General features: G+C 42.2%; 1 protein-coding gene across 1 annotated transcript in view; it reads right to left on the minus strand.

Moving 5' to 3' along the window:
- Positions 1-11,318: 11,318 nt before the first annotated feature.
- Positions 11,319-23,734, minus strand: part of dtd1 (D-aminoacyl-tRNA deacylase 1) — a 202,532-nt gene continuing 190,116 nt past the window's right edge. The window contains exon 6 of the mRNA XM_068045753.1: positions 11,319-11,530. The gene's annotated coding sequence lies outside the window, so the exon portion shown is untranslated. The remainder of the gene's footprint in view (positions 11,531-23,734) is intronic.

Raw genomic sequence — 23,734 nt, forward strand, 5'->3', positions numbered from 1 at the left:
ATTTTAAAATAATATCCCTTCAGGAATAAGGTCACACCTAGAAGAACATACAGTTGGTAAAATAAAGAATGCCACAGAAATGGTAGATAACTACGAAATGATCCAGAAAAGCATTAGTTATAGGCCCCAGTTTGGGAATGTTCAAAGGAATTGGAAGAATAAAAGAATAGATAATGAGAAGAGACTTGGTTTATAGTGAGAGGAGGGATATAGGTACCACCACCACCCCACCCCCCCAACCCCCAACCCCCGCAGTGTGGTAGAAAAGATAGTCAGGAGACTAGGGTTGAGTCCAAAGGACCAACATGTTATTTTTATAATAAAAGAGGGCATATAAAGGCAGAATGCTGAAAATTAAGGGGGGAACCCGGAGCTCTAGTGGGTTTACCGAAGGCCAATCCTGAAAAGGACGCCCCAGTAGGTGGCGCTGTTGACAAGCCAGTGGCTTTGGTGATGTTGAAATGTGAACAGAAGAGTTCACATTTGTGTGCTAATGAACTAACTCAAGTCCCTGAAGGACATAGAATTTTTGGGCTCAGGGGCACAGTGTCCCCATATTTGTCTGATGAAGCAGGCAAGCCAATTGTGCATTGATGGCAGCAAAAGATGTAGCTCTTCCCCCAAATAGTGCTATGAATGAGAAAGTCATGGTGTGGGGCATTGAGGGGGGGGGGGGGGGGGGGGCTTCAGTTATCTGTTCCATTGCATAATGTTAATTTGCAATCTGATTTAGTCACCGGAGTGGTAACAGTGGGAATTGTCCCAGATTTGCATATTGAAGGGGTGGATTTGTTGCTAGGGAATGATTTAGCTGGGGATAAAGATTGGCGTCTCCAGTAGTTTCAGGAAAGCCCTTTGCCACTATTGATGTATATTTCAAGATGTTAAACAGCCAATGCGAGACCTAAAGCCTCCTTCTCAATGGAGTATATCCTCTAGTGCTCATTGACTTTTCCAGAAAAATTACTGACTGGTCGTTCAATTCCATTATCATCATCCTGGAGGAACACTGCTCCCACTCTTCCATCATTGGCATCAATAGCCACTTTAAGAGGCTTGCTAAAATTTGGTGCCGCTCAAATGGGTTCATTTATTAAAATGGCTTCAACTTTTCAAACGCCATTTGACAGGATTCTGTCAACTGGATCTTCACGCCCTTTTTTAATAAATTCATCAGTGGAATTACTACTGTACTAAAGTTAGGAACAAACTTCCAGTAGAACCCACACAACCCTAGGAATCATAATATTTCCTTTTTGTCATGGGGACTGGAAAGTCTATTATTACCTGAGCCTTACCTTCCCTAGGCAACACTTGACCTTGACCCACTACATGCCCTAAATAGGTGACCCTAGCCTTAGCAAACTCACTCTTCACTAAGTTTACTACCAAATTGGCTCTCTCTAACCTGTTGAACAGGGCCTTTAAGTGTTTAACATGGTCTTCCCAAGTGTCACTGCATACCAACAGATCATCAAGGTCCACAACACAATTGCTCAGTCCAGCAACCACTTGGTAGGTCAACCTTTGAAATGTGGTCCATGCATTTCTCATACCAAACAGCATGTCCTTACACCGCAATAGGCGATTTGGGGTCACGAAGGCCGAAATTTCTTTAGATTGGTCGGTCAAGGGCACTTGCTAATAACCTTTCAATAACTTAATTTTGCTAATAAAGATTGAATTCCCCACTCTGTTAGTACAATCCCCAAGTTGTGGGATTAGACGAGAGTCTGTTTTAGTTACTGCATTGACTTTCCGACAATCAATACAAAATCTTTTAGAACCGACTATGACCAATATGGCAGCAGGATATTTGGTGTAGTAACTCAGGAAAACTTTATGAAGAAGTAATGAGTTATACTTAACAAAATTCAGGTAGTGGCTTTACAGCTTTCATGGTTGTGCTTTCCACTTGAGTTTTGGTCGCCGGTGACATGAAGACCTCTTCAGTTCTTTTGTTCCCTCCATGCCACGTGCTGGAAATATTCTACTTCTGTGGTTTCACTCTGAGACTCTTCTTGTTCTTTGCACACTGAGGCATTGTGGACCCTGACTTTTAACCCTTTCTGACCATCAGGCCACTTTGTCAGGCCTGATGATTGGCTCAGACCATGTGATGTCAGTTGCTAGCCTATTTGGGGCTTGAGGTGATAGGGTACCTGTCAACAGCTGTGAAAGGCGCTATTCATTTTGGTTATTAATACTATTTTGATGACACATACAGGACAAAAACAGATTCTTTCTTAGTTAGATTGCTGAAGGTTATCAGAGTTCTCAACCTTTTTGTGCTGACACAGACAATACATTATAAATAGGCATTATTAAAGTTATATTCAAGCTACATAATCAAGCCGTTCACAATTTAAAAAATATAGAACTTATATAACTCAAGCAAGATTTTAGGACTAATTGCTTTCTTTTAAATACATTGGTGTAAAATATAACTGACCCCTTTAACTAATGTGTTAGTATCAGATTAAAGAATTGAGTAAATAATAAAGTGAAGCTAATTCTAACCAGCCCAAAACTCCCTGGTTTGAGGGTGAAATATATAGCAATATAGTCTTGAGGTCAGATTCCTCAAGTAGCAGAGGATGAACATTATCACAATTGTTGTTATTATGTGCATCAATGCAAATCGAGTAGAAATAGTTCTGAGCCAGTGATGTTGAATTACATTCACAACTGTTTCCCACCAAACGACTGTTTCCCAGATTTTCAATTCCTTTCTCTCTTTGCTCATTATCTTGTCGCATCATAACCAGGTGCTTCTGAGAAGATGTAGTTCTTTTTATTATGGATTTTAAATTGTAGGACAGAGGAGGTATGGGGTGTCCCAGCTGGATTATTGCCTTTGATGCTTCCTCTTGCATTCCAAAGTTAACCCTGAGCTCAGTGATATTATGGATTTATACCGGGAACACGACATTATTCCCTATCCGGGTGATCTGAGTTGCTTTGAGATGGGACACCATCTCTGTCCTATACTTCATTTCAAAGCATTGGTGGTGACAGAGTACATTCCCATGTTCAAGTACTAGTGATTGCCTTGGTCTTCCTCCCACCACTGGATATTCATGTCACAGTTTGGTGATTCTTGATCTAAAGTAAACCCACAAGCTGGCTTTCCAGGATCCCTAACATCACAATGGCACCTTCTTTCTCTGTACAACACTCAAGATTTGGACTATCCCAAGTATACCCTTGATGGATTAAGATGGTTGGATGGGATGTATAGAATACATGAACATCTTGTTCCAGAGTTCCTATGGATACTACCTTAAAGACTTTCCATTCTGTAGCCGCTTCTAGATGGAGCAACCAGAAGACTACATGTAACACGGCCATGTCACCATAGTCGCTATATCATTAACCTACCTGTCATCGTCTGATAGAGTGAGATTCCTGTTGTCTTGTGGCCATGAGATACATAAGCAGCATCTTAGCCCATCAAGTGTGGTGATCTGTACTAAAGGCCAACTCGGGTCTGCAAAAAAAATCCTGACCCAAGCCTGACAGAACCACATCCAACCCGAGCCCGACCCGGCCAAAGTCCTTCCATTTTTCCCACGCTCGACCTGACCATCAGTTAACTTACCTTCCGTTTTTCACTTTGTTGCTGATCTGCACAAGCTTAAAATAACTGTAACAAAACCACCTTTCTAGTCAAAAAATTAAATTAACATTGGAGCCACTTACCTGCAATAGAGCATGTCTGACCCGAGCCCATATGCTGGACCCAGAAGTGCAATCCGACCCGACCCGAACCCGACACATGTCGTTGGGTCCCATGGTTTTGGATCAGGTAGCAGACCTTCAATCTATACATGGCTTTTGAAGCATTGATTCCTATTTCCCCTCTCCACTATCCCTGAGGATTGTGGGTGATGAAAAATATGCAATTTATGCCTGATTCTCAAGATTTCCTGCACCTGGGTGAAAATTTTTCAAATATGATCCTGATCCCTGAATACTAACCATTGGTTTTGTAATATTCTGATAACTATCAAGCTTAGTACAGAATATATAAGATTATGACAGTTAAAATAAGAGGTTTATTGAACACGTCTTGTATTTAAGGTTTCATCGACAATGCTCCACGAGGTTCTGTACAGATTACATGACATCACTTCCTGTGATGATGCACAGTCTATTTGCATAATCTGCCCAGTAATAAACCACTGTCCACTATATTACATTATACTACATCTCCCCTCAAGATTCTGACTTCTCTTTTCAGATTGATAATTGCTGTGACGTTTTCACAAGTCTGCCATAACGAGTTCTTCTTTCTTTCGAAGGGGTTTGAGGTTTTGAGTCGTCTAGTTCCCCCTTCTGAATCTGCAGTGCTTCAGTAGAACTGTTGGATGAGTCAAGTTCTTCATTCAGGTTGTCCTCTGGGTTGATGGCTGATTGCAGCATCACCGGTTCATCAAACCTTTGAGATGATTGGTTCTCCTGTATTTACTGCTTCTTTGATATCACCACAATGACCTTCAGTTTCTTCTGATCATCTCTTGGTCAGTTTGGACAATGTATGATCGTGATTGTTCGACCCCTTCTCCATATCAATGTTGGTCTCGAACACAAACTGATTGACTGTCTGATTCTTGTTCTATGATATCTGTCATATTTTTCTGATTGATTTGACCGATCTCGATGCTCTCTCTCCCTCATTTTTTTCCAAGTCTTCCGCACCTAATTGTGGCTTGAGTGTACTTGTGAGTGTTGGAAGTTGGGTCTTCAACCTTCTTCCCATGAGCAATTCGTATGGGGCTAAACCATTCTGATGTTGTGTCGACCGATAACTTAGAAGTCCTAATTGAAGATCTTCATTCTTTTTCAACGATGTCTTCATAGTCCTCTCTCTGCTTCACCATTAGCTTGAGGGTACCTTGGTGAACTAGTGATATAGACAAAGCCATATACTTCTGTAAACTCTCTGAAGCATTCAATTTGCAAATTGTGGCCCATTGTCAGATGTTACAATGTCTGGAATTCCATGCAAGCAAGAATTTCTCACAAGGATGCGATTACAACTTCTGAACTTTGATCTTGTAGCTGTTTAACTTCAAGTAATAATCGATTACTATTAGGAACATTTTACCTCTATGCTCAAAATGATCCATTCCTAGACGCTCCCAAGGTCTAGATGGAAACAAAGATGACATGAGTGGTTCTTTGCTCTCCTGCTGATTGATAGCACATGTGACGCGTCTCGATATCATCTCTTCAATTTCTTTCGAAATACCAGGCCACCATACTAAATGTCTTGCCCTGACTCGATACCTTGTAATACCCAGATGACTTTGGTGCAATCTCTTCAAGGTGTCTAATCTCAAGACCCTAGGGATAACTAGTCTCTCATCGTGGATCAGTAAATCATCAACTATGCTTAGATGGACCCTCTGATTGTAATCCTGTCTTAGAACAGGGTAATGTGTCATGTATTCTGACCATCTGTTCAAGCAATAATCCCTGATTTTCGCACATACTCCGTCTGTTTTCTGCACATTCCTGAGTTTCTGGGCTGTAGCAGGTAAAGTTGTTGTTATAGTCAAAGCAAAAACTTCTACTTCTTCAAGAAAATAAAATATCTCCTTCTTCTGGTCCTGCTGCTGAAATACGGGATAAAGCGTCTGCTGTGATCTGCTGTTTTCCTGCAACGTATTCAGTTTACACATCAAATTTCATCAATCTTAACCTAAACCTCTGTACTCTTAGGGGGAATTTTGCAAGCTCCTTTGAGTTTAATAGAGTAAACAACGGGTTATGACCTGTTTCGATTTTGAAGTCCTAGGATGTAATCTGAAAATTTTTTGCATGCCCAGGTTGCTGCCAAAGCTTCGTATCTCTGCTCTGTTTCGAGAACGAGAAGCAAAATGTACAGGTCTGCATCTCCTATCTCGCTGCACTTGAAATAGGACTGTTCCCAATCCCATAGATGACGCATCCTCAGCTGTGATGGTGGATAGCTCTGGTCATAATGGGCTAACACCTTCAATGATATTAACATTCCTTTAATTTTCTCAAATGATTCTTGCTGGGCTTCTTTCCAACACCAAACATCATCATTTTTCAACAACTGTCATAATGGCTCATTGATCGTCGCTAAATTGGGTAGAAATTTTCCTACTTGATTCACCATTCCCATAAACCTCTGAAGGCTCTGGGAATTCCCTCATCACTTTTGTTTTTTATGGATCTAAACTGATACTGGACCCATCTATGATATGTCCAAGAAATTTTACCACTGGCTGCAAAAGAAACCACATTTTTTCTTCAGTGTGAGACCTGCTTCTTCCAATCTTTGTAGTACTCTCTCACTCTAGCATCGTGTTCTTTTTAATTGGCTCCATGGATTAGGACATCATCCATATGGTAAATAATTCCGTCCAATCCTTCCAGAACCCTCAACATCGTCCTTTGCAAGATCTCAGACACTGATGTTATTCCAATGGTAATCTGTTAAAACAGAATTCTTCCAAATGAATGTTTTTAGAAGCTTAGATTCCTCATCTAAGGGTAATTGCCAAAATGCACTGTTTGTGTCAATTTGGTAAACATTGAGCTCGTCCCTAGCTTTGCCAAACTCTCATCTACTGATGACATTCAATGTATTTCTTTCCACTGTGTCACGGCCAGTACAGGACTTGATGCAGTACGATACCTTGCAAATCTCCAGACCCATTTTGGCCATGCCTCGGCTTGGTTCATTCCAGCTACTTTTTCAAAGTTCTCCAGTAAAGGCAAATATTTCTCCATATTCTTTTTTTTAATTTACTGCTGCCACCATATAATATTCTGATAACTATCAAGACTTAGTACAGAATATATGAGTCTGATGGTTAAAATAATGGGTGTTTATTGAATACGTCTTGTATCTAAGGTTTGCTCAACAACTCACCACCAGGTTCTGTACAGATTATATTACATCACTTCCTGTGATGATGCACACAGTCTATTTACATAATCTGCCCAGTAACAACCCAATGCCCAATATATTACATTCTACTACAGGTTTGGCACTCACCACCCACAGATCACTTCACTCAATCACGTTCTAAACTATTAGTACATAAGTACATATAATTCAATCAATCATGCATGGATTTAAAAGATTCTCCAGCTCTCTTGTGGATATTTGTTGCTAAGTAATAGAGCTAGCCCTCAACTTTCTTTATCCAAACTCCATATCACTCTTTATGTTAATTTTACTCCCTCTGACAGGTACCAGTATGTCTAACTCTATCCTGATTATTTTAAAGTCAGTTTCTCTATGGAGTATCTGTCTATGCCTTGATGATTTAAAATGTTGTCTCATTCTACTGGCTATATTAACCATTTCATGTTGTCCTGCAGTCAAATAGCTGAGCATGTCTGGGACCTGTTCTTCAGTGCAGGTTCACCATGCATTCTTGCATGTTAACGTGTAACCTTTAAGACATATATTGACTGTGATTAAATCGTTAGTTCATGTTTCATTTATGTTGGTTTTGGATTGAATGTTAAATGTATAAAAGTGAAATTTTGTCTGTTTGGTTTTAGCTTTCCTAATTTGGGGTCAGCTGGTGGATTTGATTCTTTTCATTTGTTGGTGGTCTCTATGAGGATCATAATAATGTCCACACTCCCTCAGTGTAATGACCTTATCCACACTCACTCAGTGTAATGACCTTATCCACACTACCTCAGTGTAATGACAATATCCACACTTCCTCAGTGTAATGACAATATCCACACTTCCTCAGTGTAATGACCTTATCCACACTCCCTCAGTGTAATGACAATATTCACACTCCCTCAGTGTAATGACCTTATCCGCACTCCCTCAGTGTAATGACCTTATCCACACTCCCTCAGTGTAATGACAATATCCACACTCCCTCAGTGTAATGACAATATCCACACTCCCTCAGTGTAATGACCTTATCCACACTCACTCAGTGTAATGACAATATCCACACTCCCTCAGTGTAATGACCTTATCCACACTCCCTCAGTGTAATGACCTTATCCACACTCCCTCAGTGTAATGACAATATCCACACTCCCTCAGTGTAATGACAATATCCACACTTCCTCAGTGTAATGACCTTATCCACACTCCCTCAGTGTAATGACCTTATCCACAGTCCCTCAGTGTAATGACAATATCCACACTCCCTCAGTGTAATGACAATATCCACACTCCCTCAGTGTAATGACCTTATCCACACTCCCTCAGTGTAATGACAATATCCACACTCCCTCAGTGTAATGACAATATCCACACTCCCTCAGTGTAATGACAATATCCACACTCCCTCAGTGTAATGACAATATCCACACTCCCTCAGTGTAATGACCTTATCCACACTCCCTCAGTGTAATGACCTTATCCACACTGCCTCAGTGTAATGACCTTATCCACACTGCCTCAGTGTAATGACCTTATCCACACTGCCTCAGTGTAATGACCTTATCCACACTCCCTCAGTGTAATGACAATATCCACACTCCCTCAGTGTAATGACCTTATCCGCACTCCCTCAGTGTAATGACCTTATCCGCACTCCCTCAGTGTAATGACAATATCCACACTCCCTCAGTGTAATGACCTTATCCACACTCCCTCAGTGTAATGACCTTATCCACACTCCCTCAGTGTAATGACCTTATCCACACTCCCTCATTGTAATGACAATATCCACACTCCCTCAATGTAATGACAATATCCACACTCCCTCAACTTAATGACCTTATCCACACTCCCTCATTGTAATGACAATATCCACACTCCCTCAATGTAATGACAATATCCACACTCCCTCAACTTAATGACCTTATCCACACTCCCTCATTGTAATGACAATATCCACACTCCCTCAATGTAATGACAATATCCACACTCCCTCAACTTAATGACCTTATCCACACTCCCTCATTGTAATGACAATATCCACACTCCCTCAGTGTAATGACAATATCCACACTCCCTCAACTTAATGACCTTATCCACACTCCCTCAGTGTAATGACAATATCCACACTCCCTCAGTGTAATGACAATATCCACACTCCCTCAGTGTAATGACCTTATCCACACACTGGGCTGAATTTTATCAGCGCGCCGTGCTCCATGGCAACGTGCTGTGAAGTCGGCGGCCTCCCGATACAGAAATACCATCACGGAGCCCAGGGGCTCACTTAAATGGAGGGGATGGAGCAGCCGCTGCCGATGACATCCCTGGCAATGGCACCAGTGCTATTTTTAAAGGACTTCAAGCCCTTCAGGCCAGATTTAAATATTTCAAACCACTTGTGTGATAAAAATGTCAATAAAAGTTTAAGTTAACTTTGAATCCGCTCTCCCACAACACCCCCCCACCCCGCACTGAGTCCTCAATACATAAACCTTTTGAAAATCCAAACTCCCTCCGAACTTCAGCATCTTTGACCCTCAATCCCTTCCCACCATCCCCACGACCAATAGTTTTCCCCTCTCCTCCCCCCCAGCCCTGATAATTTCATCCTCCTCCCTCCCCACCAGTGTCTCCGCAGGCACGCAAGTTGCGGCAGATGGCTGTAAAATCGGCGTGGGATAGCAGGCAGCGGCGGCAGGTCTGTTGATTTGCATGTTTATTACCCTCATTTACATATTTTTACGAAGGTGGGCCATACCGAGGCCTTGCTGCCACTGTTAATATCCAGCGGGGCATTCTTGGCATCGTGGGTCATGGTGGGCCGCTCCCGCGAGCATTTTACAGGCCTCCCTGCCACGACCCACAGCATCGAGGGGCTGGTTAAATCGAGCCCACTCAGCATAATGACAACATCCACACTACCAGTATAATGACAATATTTACACTCTCAGTGTAGTGAGAATATCCACACTCCCACAGTGCTGTGTAATGACAGTCTGCAGATTCCAGTCCTTTACATTGTTTTGCCCAGAAGACCCTTCATTTACCTCACCTGATGGGCTAACATAGTGTAAGTACAATTATATATGACAAATTCAGAAGAATGGTAATTGAAATTTCAGCAGCCATTTGCTTTGAGTTTTTGATAAAGGGGCATTCGTAGGAAACTTTCCTCCTGAACAGTAAGCACCTTAAAAAAATTGAAAGGCTTCATATTAATGTAATGTGGATGCACTGGGATTTTTTTTTTAGAGATACAGCACTGAAACTGACCCTTTGGCCCACCGAGTCTGTGCCAACCAACAACCACCCATTTATACTAATCCTACATTAATCCCATATTCCCTACCACATCCCCACCACCTACCTACACTAGGGGCAATTTACAATGGCCAATTTACCTATCAACCTGCAAGTATTTGGCTGTGGGAGGAAACCGGAGCACCAGGCGGAAACCCACGCGGTCACAGGGAGAACCTGCAAACTCCGCACAGGCAGTACCCAGAATTGAACCCAGATCGCTGTTGCTGTGAGGCTGCGGTGCTAACCACTGCGCCGCCTCAAGTTTCTCTTTGTGCAGCAAAGGTTTATTATTTGTGAATACGGCAGGATTTGAGCAATATACCTTACCTTGAAAGTTCCACCCATAATTAAAAAACTCACATTCTTTTTGCTTAACTTCATTTGATTCACTTTTTTGTCAGTTATTTCTTTAACTGTTATTCCCTTTTGTGTTTCATCCTTATTCAACATCTTTCAAACCGCTTTACATATTTTCCTGTTTTTACCTTCCTGTAATTCTGTGCAACCATACTACAAAAGGAACAAAGGGCAGCAAACACAAGAGGAATCTAAAGGAGAAAGGGGGACAGACAGGCTACTATTGGGAACTGTTAAGACCAATGGGGCATTCTGTGAGCTCAAGCTCTCAGCTTCAACTATTTTAAGCACAAAAATCTGTAAATCCCAACAAGAAAATGTTATATTGAATATACAATATATAGTATAGCAACTACATATAAAGGGAACAAGAGCTTTCTCTAGGTGATGCTTTCTCAATACCCTGCACTGATTAGTACTGGAAAATACCTGGATTTTTATCAAAAACAGAGCCGTGTATTTGTTATCATACCATTCATCTAACCAGATAAATAGTTAGTCCTTGATCTTTTACCCTGGGTTTCAGTCTGGTTACCAAGTTTAGTCAGATGATTCTCTTAATTGTGCTTATGACTTGCAGTACATGCTCTATATGCTGCTACAGACAACCCAATGTTGTGCTATACTATGACAACAACCGTTGGAACCACCACACCCAATGCCTTGTGGAAAATGAACACTTGAAGATATTATGAAAAGCTGAATATTTTGAAAAATCACAAAAGCGATCAGAGTTAAAGATTCACAGGACTCATTTCTGAACATTATTTATTCATTAACTACATTTCAGAATTCAAGAGCTTGGTCACTCTTTGGTTTCATTTCCCTTCTTCCTCTTTTGTACTGTCAACATCTGATATAAGGAGTGGAGGTCAATGCAGTCTGAATATTCCTTGAAATCAAGAGGGATCCATAATCCAGTGCAGCGTTCCCAAAAGAAAGTCTCTTAAAACCTGCAGTTTACTTTAGAAGAAGAAAAAATATTAATCAATGGCTTGCCGTGTATATTTTTAACTCTCCTGTATTTATCCTTTAATTAAAAGAATGCAACCCTCTGGCTGATGTGAATCTATATAAATTGAGCAGTGACTTGTTAACCTTAGTATAACTGTGCATTATATACATTTATAATTGCATCAATAAGCTCACATCACCAATTACAGCTTTCATTAGGTCTATGTTGTTGCATCAATGACCAGAGAAGTAAATGGAAGGCAACACATTATAAGATAAAACTTGAGATTTAACAACTGACATGTTAGTGATCAAACATTTTGAAAACCTTGTAAACAGATTTGTCCTAAATTTCCCATGTAATCTCAGTTTTGGCTTGCTCAATAGGATTTAATGCACTTAGCCCTTTCATCCTATGCAGTGAAAAATCTCACTCCATTTCAGTGTAAAGCAAACTATATAATCAAATGTGTGGAACAAGGCTCTTCTAAATGATTTACAATTTAAGAATTTCAGAAGTTCTTTAGACTGTTGCACTTTTTCTACTTTTGTCTTAAAGGGGTAAGACTCAACATTAAAGAGTTAACCAAATAATAATTTTCAGCATAAAATTAATAAATGTTACACTTTTCAAATAAGGACAGACACTAAGGGGGATGAAAAGCAAGTGATGCCCAGTTGATAATTTGTCTACTCAAGAGAGCTATGGATGTTGAGTATAGTCAAGACTGTGTTCGATAAAGTTTTGGTCACTGAGGGAATCAAGGGATATGGAGTTAGAGCAGAAAAGTGGAGCTGAGGTAGAGGATCAGCCATGATCTTATTGAATGGTACAACAGGCTCAAAGGGCTTTATGGCCTACTCCTGTTTCTATTTCCTATGTCATTTGTACCTTTCACCAATTTCATTGTTTCCCAGGCTGTTTTGTTCCAATAGCATGGAGTTGAAGAGCCAGTTCGAATCAGTATGTTACTTTTTTGTTTTCTTGAGGAATAGGATGTAGAAGAGGCAAAGAGTCTTCATCCACCCTACTTCATCTCACTCTATCAACATATCCTTCTACTCCTTTCTCCCTCATGTCTTTATCTAGCTTCCCCTTAAATGTCTCTATGCTATTTGCCTTAACCACTCCTTGTGGTCATGAGTTCTGCCTTCTAACCACACTCTGAGTAATGAAGTTTCTCTTGAATTCCTTATTGGATTTATTAGTGACTATTTATGGCTTCTAGTTTTTCACAATGGAGTGCTATATTTTGCCCTCATTTGGTGAATGGGCTAGCAGTGCCTATGCCTAAGGAAAACATCCTTATACATTCTTAAAGTTACTGATAGTAGCGAGCCTATATGGCACTATCCTCCCTACATGAACAACTTGCTTCAAATCCCTTAATGTTCTACCAGGTGAATTACCAGCATCATCAAATGAAATGTTCTTCAAATGAGCCTTAAGTAATAGGAGTACTTCTAACAGTTTTCACCATCAGTGCCTCCATTTTACCATATGTAAAACTGGATCAAAGGGGAACCACCTTCTCTATTCAATACCTGATATAAATGTGTATGGTACAAGTTGTAGTGGGGAGGTCGGAAGAATAGACAACTAGTATAGCATTTAAACAGTCCATTCAAAATTAATTAATTCATAACACAAGCCATTCCTGACTGGGGAATAGTCTCTCTGTAGAACACAGAATAATATGAGTGCCGGTGCAGACATGTTGGGCCGAATGGCCTCCTTCTGCACTGTAACGATTCTGTGATTCTGTTCTGTGAGTGGCACTCACCAGATTTTGCAGAAGTCAAAGCATTTTGCCAAATGGCTTAATAGAGCTGTCCCAGTTCTGCAGGTTGTTATGAAAGTACTTCCATTTTTATATATTTTTTGAGGACTCATGTTTTAGAATTGTGGAGATGGATTCATTGGAGGATTGAAGGGTCACTGAAAGGAATCTGTTAAAAAACATATACTGGCTGTCACATGTCTTCAGCTAAGTAAACAACAGGTGCCTTCTGACTATGGGAGTTGTTTACAAGAGAAGTGACATGTCAAGATTTATGGTGCTCAAGAGTGGGTTTCATTTTTGAATACTGTTTTGAGTCAGTTGGGTTTGTTGCCTGCTGAAAGAAACACCCACCTCTGAGAATCTTGCAAAAAATCCAGTGTGATAGCTGTAATGCCTGATGCCACATTTCTCCTGAGGAGCTTTTGGAAGACCTTCTCTCACCATCTCCTGAATGAACTGCTTCTGAAAAGATCCCAGTGACCCATCTATATGTACTCAGACACCAGACTATAATGCCATCTGGAACATAACGTATCTTATCCTTTTTCTTCAAGAATTAACAAGTACTTTGGCCAAAGTACTTTATTTTTCTTTAACGAGGGTGTGTGTGTGCGTGTGTGTGTTGGGTATTTAGAAGAGAATGTATATATTTACTGTCATACTTCAAACTGTGTGTTAAAGCTTTGCATCTTTATTGACTAAGTCTTGATTTATAATAAATTAATACTTTTGTTGTTTATTAAAGAAACCTGGTTGGTGGATATTATTCTGAAACTAAAATAGATAGATTTTATAATTGGCCACATTGGTAACTGGATACACATTTAAATATATGTTGTGACCTGTGGAGAAAAGGAGCTAGAGAAAGACAGTGCACTCCTCCCATCTTGGTTGTCAACTGAGTACTTACAGCGCTTTGTTACCACACACTGTGCGCAAACTAGTAAGGAATAAAGAAAACAAATGCAGCACCAATCTCTATTGGGATAGAGGTAATTTCAGCCTAAATATCCACTGGGGCACTACTGTGGTAAATCTCTTGAACTCCACGAATATAGGAACATAGGAAATAGGAGCAGGAGTAGGCCATTCGGTCCCTCGAGCCTGCTCCGCCATTCAACTAGATCATGGCTCATCTTCTACCTCAACGCCATTTCCCCACACTATCCCCATATCCCTTGATCCCTTTAATATCTAGAAATCTATCGATCTCTGTCTTGAACATACTCAATGACTGAGCCTTCACAGCCCTCTGGGGTACAGAATTCTGAAGATTCACCATCCTCTGAGTGAAGAAATTCCTCCTCATCTCTATCCTAAATGCCTACCCCTTATACTGAGACTGTGTCCCCAGGTTCTAGCAACCCCCCGCCCCACCCCGCCCCGCCAGGGGAAACATCCTTCCTGCATCTATCCTGTCGAGCCTGTAAGGATTTTTGTGTGTTTCAATGACATCACCTCTCATTTTTCTAATTTCTAGAGAATACAGGCCCAGCTTCCTCAATCTCTGCTCATAGGACAATCCCACCATGCCAGGAATTAGTCTGATGAACCTTTGTTGCACTCCCTCTATGTAAAGTATATCCTTCCTTAGGTAAGGAGACCAAAACTGTACACAGTACTCCAGGTGCGGTCTCACCAAGGCTCTATACAATTGCAGCAAGACTTCATTACTCCTATACTCAAATCCTCTTGCAATAAAGGCCAACATACCATTTTCTTTCCCAATTGCATGCTACACCGGCCTGAGCTTTTAGTGACTCATGAATAAGGACACCCATGTCCTTTTGTACATCAACACTTCCCAATCTCTCACCATTTAAGAAATACTCTGCATTTGTGTTTTTCCTACCAAAGTGGATAACTTCACATTTTTCCACATTATATTCCATCTGCCATGATGTGGCCCACTCACTTAGCCTGTCTAAATCCCCTTGAAGCCTCTTTGCGTCCCCCTCACAACTCACATTCCCACCTAGTTCTGTGTCATCAGCAAACTTGAAAATATTACATTTTTTCCCCACTTCCAAATCATTGATATAGATTGTGAATAGCTGGGGCCCAAGCACTGATTCTTGTGGTACCCCACTAGTCACAGCCTGCCAACCTGAAAATGATCCATTTATTCCTACTCTCACTTTTCTGTCCATTAACCAATTTTTTTTTTTTTAGAGATACAGCACTGAAACAGGCCCTTTGGCCCACCGAGTCTGTGCCGACCATTAACCACCCATTTATACTAATCCTACACTAATCCCATATTCCTACCACATCCTCACCTGTCCCTATATTCCCCTACCACCTACCAATTTACCTATCAACCTGCAAGTCTTTTTGGCTGTGGGAGGAAACCGGAGCACCCGGAGGAAACCCACGCAGACACAGGGAGAACTTGCAAACTCCACACAGGCAGTACCCAGAATTGAACCCGGGTCGCTGGAGCCGTGAGGCTGCGGTGCTAACCACTGCGCCACTGTGCCGCCCCAATTCTCAATCCATGCCAGCATATTACTCCCAATTTCCATGTGCTTAAATTTTATTACTAACCTCTTGTGTGGGACCTTATCAAAAGCCCTCTGAAAATCCAAATATATCACATCCACTGATTTCCCCTTATCTATTCTGCTAATACTGCAATGTTGGTAGTCTGATCACATGACATACACATTCTGCTTTACCTAAGCAATGCACTGATTAAAATCTTAGCAGTTTCTTTCAGTTCGCACATTAGCCATCTTCACCGGCATTGCCGACTATAAGTTCAATTTAATGCAGCAGAGTTCTGAGGCACTAGGAAATGGGACAAGACAGTATGGGACTAATTGCATTTCGAATCACGAAGAGAAGTTCATCATCATATTTGACTGGGTCGGATTTAAACCCAGGTCCTAGAGATACAATAACAGTGATCAAGCTCACTTCACCAGGGACGGCTGCCCTGAAGAGTAACTTTAACCACCTCCCATAGTTTGTAAACACGCACTGAAACAAAATTCAAAAAAATATTTGACGTTTTTCCTAGCTCCTTCAGCCATGATTGAAAGATATATTTAGCCCTTGAGAAAGATTGGAATAGTGGAGTCTGAAACAAAAGGTTTCAACCAAATAGTTTTTATTGAATGAAACTAATAATCAATGTCTCACCCTAAAATGAATTCTGGTCAGAAATATACATTGAGGCTTTTTTTCTCTCTTAGTTCCAGTTACATAAATGGTGTGTCAGGCCACTAGAAAATCATTTGATATCAGGAATCCTGAGGTTATGTCGCATAACTGGGCAGATGGTAGATCAAATATTTATTTTAATTTATTCCACTGGGAGAAAATAAATGACATTTATGGGACAGATGAACACTGGTTTACCAGACAACCCCTCTGCGGGCGCGATAAAGTTCAAAGCCAGATGTGTAAAATTAACCCTCTTAAGGGCAACTCCTGATTCGATCTGCCTTCTTAAAACGATGGAATGAAGAAACAGGACTTTGAGGATTTTTCGGACTATTCATTATTAAAGAGGAAAGTCATGTGAAAGAGGTAGCAAAAAAGCAGCAAGGGCCTCAGTGCTCTCCCAATCCACCACTGGCAGAGTAAAGTAATTTACCCAAGAGGAGATAGGAGAGCAACCCTAAGTGTAGACCTTCTGCCTAGAACATCCAGTTGGATTATTTAACCTCCTGCAGGCCTACACTCCCCCTACCAACTGCCCCTCCACCAAACCCTCCATTAGGTTGACTCTGGTCTCTTGTGCATTCCCCTCCTTGCCCCAACATTGGTGGCTGTGTCTTCAGCTGGCAAGGCCCCATGTTCTGGAATTCCTTCCTAAACCTTCTGCCTCTCCACCTCCATCTCCCTCTCCACCTTTAAGCATCGCTTTAAAACTCTTGAGAGCAAGAACACTCATAATACCTCCTGCTGTGGCTCAGCATCCATTTGTGTCTGATTACCCCTGTGTGAAATGCTTTGGGACATTTTGCTACAATAAGGCACCATATAAATGCAAGTTATTGTTGCTCTCACTCCAGCACTGAGTGAACGATCTCCTCTGAGCTGGAAAATTCCACCCCACCCCCCCCCCCCCCACCCCACCCCCACTCTGGAGTACTTCACATTTACAGCTCTTTTATCCTCTTTGTCCAGTGGCAATTTCCTTTTTTGAAAGGAGTTCCCCTTGAGCTCCATTTCCGTCCTCTATCACGTTGTGCTGAGAAACTCCTGCAATTTGCAGCATTTTCTGCCACTGGCAAATTACCTCCAAGTATTTTGAAGATAGTCAGGTGATGCCTGTAGGGTCGTTTTGGTGTGTATTACGCATCAAGCTACAGTTCAAATTGGGTAAATAAAAATGGCACTTGAAATAAGGTCATCGTCAGTCCTCTCTGCTGAGCAGAAATGTCAACAGGATCTGTCAGGGTGGTAATTTTTTTAATTTATTCATTTCTGGTATGTGGCTGTCGCTGGCAAAGCCAGCATTTGTTGCCCTCGAGGTGGTGGTGGTGAGCCGTCTTCTTGAAGCGCTGCAATCTATGTTTGGTTTTATAAAATAAGTCACAGACTTTTTATCACCATACCCACATTGACAGTGAGATTTAAGATATTAATCCTAGTGATATTTTTTTTTCATTTCTGTGTCAGCTTATGAAAACTGTGCACCCTCAGACTGAAGTCCATATTTGCTGGACTCCCATCTTTACAGGCATCCCTGTTCTCTTGCACAATTCCCACATTGAACAAAAATGGAAACAATTCCTCGGAAAGCTTGTTTCAGTTTCCTTTTTATCTCCAGTGCCAGTGGGAACTACTTAAATGATGATCATAAATCTGAGTGGCTTTTTAGTTGCAACAATCACATTGGGCTCGGGAGCAGTGAAATACAGCAGGAGGAAAAGAGGGAGTGAAATCAGGCAGGCAGTAAAAAGTACAGGAAGAAAGAACTGACATTTATTATGTGTCAGCCTACAAAACATAAAGGCGGGGCTAAAGAGCGGCAAGTCGAAGAGACTTAGCAGTTGGCAGGAAAAAAGACAGAAGCGCAAGGAGAGAGCCAACTGTGTAACAGCCCCGACAACCAAATTTATCTGCAACACCTGTGGAAGAGTCTGTCACTCTAGAATTGGCCTTTATAACCACTCCAGGCGCTGCTTCACAAACCACTGACCACCTCCAGGCACTTACCCATTGCCTCTCGAGACAAGGAAGCCAAAGAAGAAGACAAAACTCAGGAAAGTTCACATACAACTTCAGAAAAGCTGACAAGCTCCAAAACAACTCCATAAACTGTGTACAGCTAATAGAACTGACTAAAATCCTAAGGCTCATCATTTAATCTCGCCTGTCTTCCACCTTATCACAGACCTTCTCCTTGTTCTTGTTCCACCCTCCGCCATTTCACTTGTTTAAAATCTATTACATTTCTTAACTTTTCCCAGTTCTGCTGAAAGGTTATCGACCTGAAATGTTAACTGTTGTTCTCTCCACATACGCTGCCTGACCTGCTGAGTATTTCCAGCATTTTCTGTTTTATTTATTATTATAAAAGCCTACGGGCCCAGGTGACTGCTTCAGTGGGACTGAACAAGTTAAATTCCTTTTTGCTACAGCAGGTTTCAAGATTTGTGCTGGTGTTTAACAATAACATTCTGCAACTGAGTCTGTTTCCTTGAGTTCTGATTCTTCACAGATAATGGAGAAGCTAAAGCATTAACTGATAAGCAATGCCTCAATTTTAAAATTCACATCCTTGTTTTCAAATCCCTTCATAGACCCTCCCTATCACTGTCATCTCCTCCAGCCCCACAACCCTGAGATCTCTGCGCTCCTCCAATTCTGGCCCCTTAAACATCCTCAATTTTAATCGCTCCATTATTGGCGGCCGTGCCTTCAGCTGTCTGGGCCCCTAAGCTCTGGAATTCCCTCTCTAAACCTCTCCACTCACTTTCACACTGGATACAATCATGAAACCCTAGTGAAATCACAGGGATAATTATAGCCTAACTCGCTGGTGGGAAACCCACGTGATTGGGTGGAAAATTAATGTGTAATATTACCCTCCATTGACTTCAATGCAGAGTAAAATCAGACAGTGTAAGACCAGTGTTACGTCCAATTCCATCAGTTTCCCAACGAGTGGGACATGGTAAAATTAAACTCCCCTCTTCTCCATGTCGAATCATTTTGTTTCAAATAGTACAATTCAGTGAAAACACAAATTCCATTTGAAAATGGGAACTTGGCAGAGGGGGAAATCAGGAACACAAGCCTGCGTTGACACCACATTAAGCCATATTGATGTTAACCCAGCACCGCTCCTAGTGTCCCACGTACAATCTAAATATTAACAATACTGGCTTCCCCCATTTTTGGGTATGTCATTAGTCTAGAGTGGGAAGTGAGGCAGAGGGAGCAATGAGTGCCTAGTGAAGCCAACACCAGCTAAAGCCAAAGGTGAAAGCTTCCATAAAATTCTTCCTTCGACGACCTGGCTCAAAAAAGGGCAGGGCTGAATAATAAATATTCCTGGATACAAGGTGTTCAGGAAAGATAGGGAAGGAAAGAATGGAGGAGCAGTGGCAGTATTGATTAAGGAGAATATTACAATGTTGGAGAGAGAGGATGCCCTGGAGAGGTCAATGACAGAATCTAATTCATTAGAGTTAAGAAACAATAAAGGTGCCATTACACAACTTTGTGTAATCAATAGGCCACCAGCTAGTGGGAAAGATACACAGGAGCAAATTTGAAGGGAAATTACAAAGAGGGGCAAAACTATAGAGCAGTGATAATGGGGGACTTCAATTATCCTAATATAGACTGGGACAGTAATAGTGCAAAGGGCAGGGTTGGTGTGTTCAGGTGGAATTTGGTTTGATCAGCATGTTTCTGGCCCCACGAGGAAGGAGGAATTGCTGGATCTTGTTCTGGGGAATGAGGTGGGTCAAGTGGATCAAGTGTCAGTTGGGGAATTTTTAGGGAGCAGTGATCATAGCATCAAAAGGTTTCGATTAGCCCCGAAAAGGACAAGGACCACTCTAAAGTAAAGATACAAAATTGGAGGAAGGCCAATTTTAGTGGGCTGAGAAATGTTCTGTCCCAGGTAAATTGGAGCCAAAGATTGGCATGCAGAACTGTAATGGAACAATGGGCCGCCTTTAAAGAGGGAAAGGAGGAAAGGTGGGGAAAGCAACGCCAGAGCTCTCTGGATGACAAGATAGAGAGTAAGATGAAGCAGAAAAAGGGTGCATATGACAGATGTCAGGTTGATAATACAAGTGAGAACCAGGCGGAATATAGAGGGGAAGTGAAAAAGGAAATCAGAAAAGCAAAGACAGAGTATGAGAAAAGACTGGCAGCTAACATAAAAGGGAATCCAACTGCCTTCTATAAGGATATAAATAGTAAAGGGTTGTACGATGAGGGGTGGGGCTGATTAAGGACCAAAAAGGGGATCTACCCATGGAGGCAGAGGGCATGGTTGAGATACTAAATGAGAACTTTGCATCTACCTTTATCAAGGAGAAAGATGATGCCAAAGCCATAATGAAAGAGGAGGTAGTTGAGATACTGATGATGATGATGGCTAGTTCTTTGCAGGCAAAATCAAGGGAAGGTTTGGCTCTGTGGGTGCTGGCACGCTTGCTACAGGTTGAACAGTTCAATTCTAGATCTGCAGGCTCTTGAGCATTTGCTGCACAGGTAATCTTGACCTGGGGGAGCCCGGGCAGAAGCAGCTTCCTTCCATCTTCGACGTTTCTGTCCTACAGCTTCGCGTCTTAAGGACTCAAACCGGCGCATGGTATTTCTGATTTTTGAGCGCCAGTTGTTCCTGTAAGCAGCTTCCTGCTCCCACATCCATTGTTCGATATCAGCCAGGGAGAGCTGTTTCTTCAGCTGGTTCCTGAAACATTTTTGCGGAGCACCTCGATTCCACTTCCCGAGGCACAGCTCTCTATACAGCACTGGTTTTGGCACTCTGGTGTCCTCCATGCGTGACACATGCCCCTGCTCAGCACACCTGTCATTGTAGGAGAATACTCTCAATGCCGGATAAATTCGCTCTGCTTAGGACTTCACTGTTTGTAACGTCGTCCTTCCATTTGATATTCATGGAGCAGAAGCAGCACTGATGGAAGCATTCAAGTAGTTTAATTTGTTTACTGTACAGAACCCAAGATTCTGAGCCATACAAGAGGGTAGTGATAACAAACAGCTCTGTACACCTGGAGTTTCGTGGAAGTGTGCAAGGAGTGATTTTTCCAGACTTGTTTAGAGAGGTGACCAAAAGAGCTGTTGGCTTTGGACAAGCAACCATCAATGTCTTTACTGATGGTGGCATCGCTTGAAATAACTCTGCCCAGATACATGAATTGATCAACGTGTTGAGACTTTTGTCATCGATATTGGTCTGTGGTGGGTTATAATTTTCACGGGGTGGGGGTTGGAACAGCACTTTGGTTTTCTTCAGGCTGCTGGTCAGAGAGATACTAGATGGGCTAAAATTTGATAAAGAGGAGGTGTTAGAAAGGCTGACTGTACTTAAAGTTGAGAAGTCAACAGGACCAGATGGGACATATCTGAGGATACTGAGAGAAGTAAAAGTGGAAATTGTGGAGGCATTGTCCATAATCTTCCAATCCTCCTTTAGATACAGAGGTGGTGCCAGAGGACTGGAGAATTGCAAATATTACACCCTTGTTCAAAAAAGGGAGTAAGGATAAACCCAGCAACTGTAGGTCAGTCAGTTTAACCTCGGTGGTGGGAAAGCTTTTAGAAACGATAATCTGGTTTATTTCTAACACTCACTTGGACAAGTGCAGATTAAGGGAAAGCCAGCATAGATTTGTTAAAGGCAAACTGTGTTGAACTAACTTGATTGAGTTTTTTGATGAGGTAACGGAGAGGGTTGAGGAGGTTGATGTGGTGTATATGGACTTCAAAAAAGGTGTTTGCTAAAGTGCCACATAACAGGCTTGCCAGCAAAGTTGAAGCCCATGGAATAAAAGGAACATCGGCAGCATGGATACAAAGTTGGCTGAGTTACAGGAAACAGAGTGGAGTGGTGAACAGTTGTTCTACACACTGGAGGAAGGTATACAGTGGAGTTCCCCAGAGGCCAGTATTAGGACCACTGATTTTCTTGATCTATATTAATGACCTAAAACTTGGGTGTACAGGACACAATTTAAAAATGTGCCGATGACACAGAACTTGGAAGTACTCTGAACTGTGAGGAGGACAGTGATAGACTTTAAGAGGACATGGACAGGCTGGTGGATTGGGTAGACATGTGGCAGATGATATTTAATGCAGAGAAGTGTGAAGTGGCACACTTTGGTAGGAAGAATGAAGAGAAGTAATATAAAATAAAAGGCACAATTCTAACGGGGGTGTAGGAACAGAGATCTGGAGAGTATATGTACATTATTAATTGAAGGTGGCAGGGCAGGTTGAGAAAGTGGTTAAAAAGGCATACAGGATCCTGGGCTTTATAGAGGCTGAAGGCTGGATTTTCTCCAGCCCTTGGAGACGGGCTGGGAGGCATAGGGGGTGAGCAGACAAAATGGCGTGGGGTGGCACTGAACGGCATGCCCAACGTTGTCCTACCCGCATGCCATTTTGACTGCCGCGCGCACCATGGCAGACAGGAAATTCACTGGGAGGCCAGTGAAGTCACTCATGCAACCCATTAAAGGCCACTTACGGGTCACCTTCCACCTCCATTGTCATTTAGCGAATATCGGAGGGGGCTGCCGCCACTTGGAGACATTGCAAAGTGATACCGGGCAGTCTCTTAGCAGGCTTTGGGGTGGTATCTTCCTCTAGAGGCAATCCATGGCTCACAGAGGGTCCCCTGGTGGCGATGGCCGCCCCCCCTCCCCCAACTAGCTCTCACCAACCACCCACCCCACCCCCTCACCAAGGCCTGCCTAACTGGTCCCAGCGACCCCGACCCCACTTACCTTGGTCCCAGGGCCTCCTCCATCCAGGTGGGTGATCGCCATAGGGGAGAAGCCAAAAACTTCCGTTAGGGGGTGGGGGTAACATTCCTGTCCCTCCTGGCACACAAGGAGTACTAGAATGTGGAGCCAGCTGCTCCCGCCTTCCTTTCCCTGCCGGATTTCCCAATGCCTGGGAAACACATTCTGCAACCACAAATTTTAAATTGGGATCACAAGCGGGAGCCTGATTTATATACGTTAGTGAAGGGTCCCTCTTCTCCATGGGACACCCCAATATCCACTGCCATAAAAAGGCTGCAGCCATGCTCACGCTGTTTTGAGGTCATGTTTCCCATATTTAAGATTTTAACCTGCCCCCCCACCTCCCCACTTCTCTCCACCACCCTCCTGTCGGGGGGAGCAGTTAATATCAAAGTCAAAGCAGGAGAAATAATTGGAGAGCGAGATGCAGAGACTCTCCTGTGCGGGAAAGCACA

Source organism: Heterodontus francisci, chromosome 13 (genome assembly GCF_036365525.1).
Source record: "Heterodontus francisci isolate sHetFra1 chromosome 13, sHetFra1.hap1, whole genome shotgun sequence".
NCBI lineage: Eukaryota > Metazoa > Chordata > Chondrichthyes > Heterodontiformes > Heterodontidae > Heterodontus > Heterodontus francisci.